The sequence below is a fragment of the Vespa velutina genome, chromosome 3, assembly GCF_912470025.1.
Source record: "Vespa velutina chromosome 3, iVesVel2.1, whole genome shotgun sequence".
In the NCBI taxonomy this organism is placed as follows: domain Eukaryota; kingdom Metazoa; phylum Arthropoda; class Insecta; order Hymenoptera; family Vespidae; genus Vespa; species Vespa velutina.
The window spans coordinates 8,511,530-8,516,529 of NC_062190.1; the positions used below are offsets into that span (position 1 = coordinate 8,511,530).

At 27.5% G+C, this 5,000-nt stretch overlaps 1 protein-coding gene and 1 long non-coding RNA gene across 8 annotated transcripts in view; one reads left to right on the forward strand and one right to left on the reverse strand.

Annotated features, from left to right (window-relative positions):
• Window positions 1–5,000, reverse strand: part of LOC124947503 — a 195,053-nt gene that overhangs the window by 73,262 nt on the left and 116,791 nt on the right. The window lies entirely within an intron of this gene.
• LOC124947504 overlaps window positions 2,997–5,000 on the forward strand; it is a 4,487-nt gene continuing 2,483 nt past the window's right edge. The window contains exon 1 of the long non-coding RNA XR_007100427.1: window positions 2,997–3,084. This is a non-coding gene — a long non-coding RNA (uncharacterized LOC124947504). The remainder of the gene's footprint in view (window positions 3,085–5,000) is intronic.

Genomic DNA, 5,000 nt, shown 5'->3' on the forward strand with positions numbered 1-5,000 from the left:
GATAAGCGTAACGAAATAATAGAGAATATGGTACGCTGTTAATAGAAACTATTTAGCATTTGTATAAATGTCGATAAATTTATGTCGGTATATATTCTAATACATAGAAATTATTTAATGTCAATTAATACAAATCAAATGATCTATAATAGGATTTCTATCGTAATTGAATTGTTAAAATAAATCCTTAAGATATATAATAGATAAGAATGTATTTTTTTTTATTTTTTTTTTTTTTTTAACGTGATCCAATTGTTAGACGTTTCTTTTCATTTTTCTTTTCTTTTCTTTTTCATTTTTTTTTCTTTTTTCTTTTTTTCCTTTTTTTTTTTTTTTTTTTTTTTTTATAAATCGCGTCTAAAAAAAAACCAATAATAGAAATAAATGTAGAATTTTCTTTAAATTCATTGATTAAATCGAAATCGATTATCATTTAATACGAGTAATTTTTAAAATTCAATTCAGACGTGCAGACAATTAGAAATATATTAGAATGCTTCTTTCGTTCTTTCAAAAGTGATTTATTTGTCAAATAAATTCAATTGCCGATAACGAAAAAACTCGTAGTTAATTATTTCACCAATTGATATAATATAATATTTTACAAATGGACCGTAACGTTTCGAATAATTTGATAAATATTAGACTAAACTAGTTCAACGTAATTTAATTGTATGACGAGTTTAATTGCCTTATAACGTTACGTGAGTTTTAATAAAATTTATTTTGAATCTAACAATTGAGATCGACTATTTGACGTATTTAAACGAAAATTAAGCAAAAAAATATTACAAAAAAATAAATTATAACGTTAAATTAAATTGTAAAAGTAAATGCTATCGTTTGAATGGTGAATGATTAATGGCAACGACGAATGATTCATTGACAAAATTAGAAAGAAGAAATAAAAAAAAAAAAAAAAAAAGAAAAAAGAAAAAAGAAAAAAATAAATAGAAAAGAGAAGAGTAAAAAAGAGAAGAAAAATTCAAAGACATCAGATATTATCGATTAATATTGATACGACCTGATTTATAAAATGAATTTAATTCTATTGAAAAACTTTCAGAAACGAATATAAACAAGACGGCAAACGCTTGAGATATTTTCAATGTAAATTATTTTCGACCAATGAAACAAAATTATTGAAACGATTGTATCTAAGAATTATATCCAAGACGTTACTCTATAGCAACGTTATTACATATTACATGGATAAAAAAAAACAAAGAAAGAAAAAAAAAAAAGAAAACAAGAGAGATAGAGAGAGAGAGAGGAGGGGGAAGGGGGGGGGAGGGGAAAGAAGAGAGAAAAAATAAAAAAAAATTTAAGATCGATTGGATCGTACAATTTTATCAAAAGAAGAACTCGACCGAACAGGAACATTTTTATTATAACGGGAACGAGACAAGAAATAAGAACAGGAATGAAATAGATATAGTTAGAAAAAGATAAACGATAGAGGGAGAGAGAGAGAGAGAGAGAGAAATATTGAAGCTAAGAAAGGGAAGCAATGGAAATAGAAAAAGAAGAATATAATAAAAAGATCGAAGTAAAAAGATGTTGGAAAAGTGGTAGTGACCGAAATAACGGTGGTTTGGGTTAAGGTGGAGGTTAAAGGGGAGGAGAGTAGGGATTAGTTCACCACCATCACTACCACCCACCACCCCATTCCTCCCACCCGTTACGGAAACGTTGCCCACTTATACACGGCACATTTAACTCCATTCTCCTTCGTGTGGTATATCTCACTGAAGTATCGTACTACTACATTATCGTCAATTCTAACCGTGTATAGTATGTATGTGTGTATGTATTTATGTATGTATATACATGAGACATATTTATAAATATTTACAAAAAAAAAAAAAAATATATATATATATATATTTAGATTATATCTGTGTTGTTAAACGTAAAAGAAGAGTTGTATCAATATATAATTATATTTTATATAAATGTAAATGTTTGTAAGTATATGTAGAAAGTTTTCTAAGTAAATGCATCTGTATGCATTTGAAATGTCTGTATGGATTTTTATTGTTAAACATAAAAGATTCGTATAAATAAAAATATATTTTATATAAATATAAATGTAATTATATGTAGAAATTTCTATATATATATATATATATATATATATATATATATATATATATATATATATATTTATATATTTGTATTAGTATAATATTTTTATAAATACTAAATATATATATATATATATATATTTGACATGTGTATGATCTGTATTGTTATAATACATAAAAAATTCGTATAGATAAAAATATATTTTATATAAATATAAATTAATATATTATATGTAGAAACTTTTACATATTATATGTGATAACATCAGTGAAATGTACATTCATGGATTTGTATATGTGCATGAGTAATCATTTATACTTATATATGTATATATATATATATATTTATGAACGTATGTATGTCCTCTGTATATATAGTTGCATAGGAATAGGAGAGAATTATTCCGCGTACGCGGGTACAAACGTGGTGAATATAAATGGATGCCCGCACACAAGCCATGTAATCTCTCCTGTACGAGCTGTAATTTCTGGTATAGCTGTAACTACGTTATATACATATACGTACATACGTACATACACAAACACATATACGATGTACAACGATATATATATGTATGTATGTATTTATGTATGTACGTACGTACGTATAGAAGTATATGTAGTGTAGGATAAGGTGCGTGATAAATTTTTAAAGGATATATATATATATATATATACATGTATGTGTGTGTGTATGTGTGTAAAGTAGTAGAAGCTTATCCCGCGACGCAATAATAATCGGGAATGGCTTTTACCGGTTTTCCAACTTACGAGTGCCCCGTATACTCTTATCGTAGTGCACTCTACGTCCTCGTATATGTGTGTGTGTGTATGTGCAGTACTGCATTTCTCTTGACCGAAATTTTTCTGAGAATCAAGTAGCTCCTGTCGAAGTATTGTATTTTTCAGCCAAAGCAATGACTTAAAGAGGAACGGACTCGTTAGAAAAGTATAAGACAGTATTACGAACTCGTTAGAAAAATATAAGACAGTGTAAGTAAGTATACTTGTTGTGGTTCGTCAGTTTGTATTCCTTTTTTTTCGTTTTCTATATATACATATATATGTGTGTGTGTGTGTGTTCTATTTATATAGTATATTAATTCATTAATAGTAATTATTTTGTAAAATAAATGATCTACACATACACATGTATATATATATATATGTATGCATAAATATTTTAATCAGTATAAATAATTGTCAGGAATATCAAATAGATTTATTTAAAATATTGATAAAATGTTTGAAAGTAATAACCCAATAAATAGCCTATATATTTATGTATGTATGTGTGTGTGTAAGATAATTTATATACAATAGATAAATATTAATGAGTTTTTATTAAGAAAGTAAATATTTTTCTTCTAGTCCTTAATCAATTTCAACATTATGATAGGTAAATATGTACTAGTAATTATGAAAGTGGTCTTTCTTACTAAAGATATATATATATATATATATATATATCTTTGTTTGTCTTAGGCAATTAGATATTTTAATTAATTAATGATTGAATTAATTGGAGTGACGTGAGAACAAGTAGGATGAATTATAATTGAAGAGTTGCATGCGATGTAAATACATATGTACTTATGTAATATTTGTATTTGCAAACACGTGTCAGTATTATTTGTCATAATTTTCACAATCTAATGAATGATATATATATATATATATATATATATATATATATATATATATACGTACACACACACACATATTGTATTTTTTCCTTTTACGATAATTGCCAGTGATAATGAAGGAAAGTGATCGAACTAGCATGTCGTTCATATACATCCTCATTTTGAATTAGTCAATTATTATATGTATAAATAAATCAATTCATTAATTGGAATAATGCGGAAGCAAAATAGATTAATTGCAATTGAACTTTCTTTTTCTTTTTTTTCTTTTTGCAAAATCTTCACGTAAAAGAACAAAAGAGAAAAACAAAAAAATAATAATGATAATACAAAATAAAAAAAGATGAACGAAAAGAAAAAGAATAATAATGACACGAACTAAGAAAAAAAAAAAAAGAAATAATAATAATAATAATAATAATAATAATAATAATAATAATAATAATAATAATAATAATAATAAATAAAAAACGAAAGGGGAATAATAAGATCTAAAAATATGCCTTAACGAAGGAAGAATAATAGCGTCTAAAGCATATCATGAAATCCCACAAAATGGATAAATACTTTACCATTACGCTAACAAACATCTTCATATCCTATTACTCTCAATTCGCACGGTACACATACATAAATACATACATACATACATATATATACGTATACATACATATAAGAAGAGACAACGTGTTCTTTCATTCATCACATACCCCAATGGATTTCTTTCTCTCTCTCTCCCTCTCTTTCTCATTCCCTTTTCCTATCTCTCTTTCTCTCTCTCTCTCTCTCTCTCTCTCTCTTTTCATTTCTTCTATCTTCCTTCTTTTCTTTTTCTCTTTCTTTCCCTGTTGGATTTAAAATCCTCCTATTTCCCAAAAGTCACAGAAAGATTGAGAGAGAGAGAGAGAGAGAGAGAGAGAGAGAGAGAGAGAGAAAGCGAGAGGGAGAGAGGTAGAGATAGAGATAGAGATAGAGATAGAGATAGAAAGATACAGAAAGAGATAGAGAGAGGTTCGTTAGTGTGGGTTTTCGAGTCGAAAGTCAAATACGGAGGGTTCACAGAGGGGTTGCGAGAGGACGAGTCAGTGGAGGAGGAAGAAGAGGAGGAGGAGGAAGAGGAGGTGAGGTAAAAAGGGTTGGGATGACGAAGAAGATTACGATGCTTCGTTACTTCGTCTGACTGTTACTAGTAGTAATGGTATTGGCAGTAACAGTAGCAGTAGCTAACAGTAGTTAACAGCTAGCAGTTAGTTGGCAGTGGTTGTTG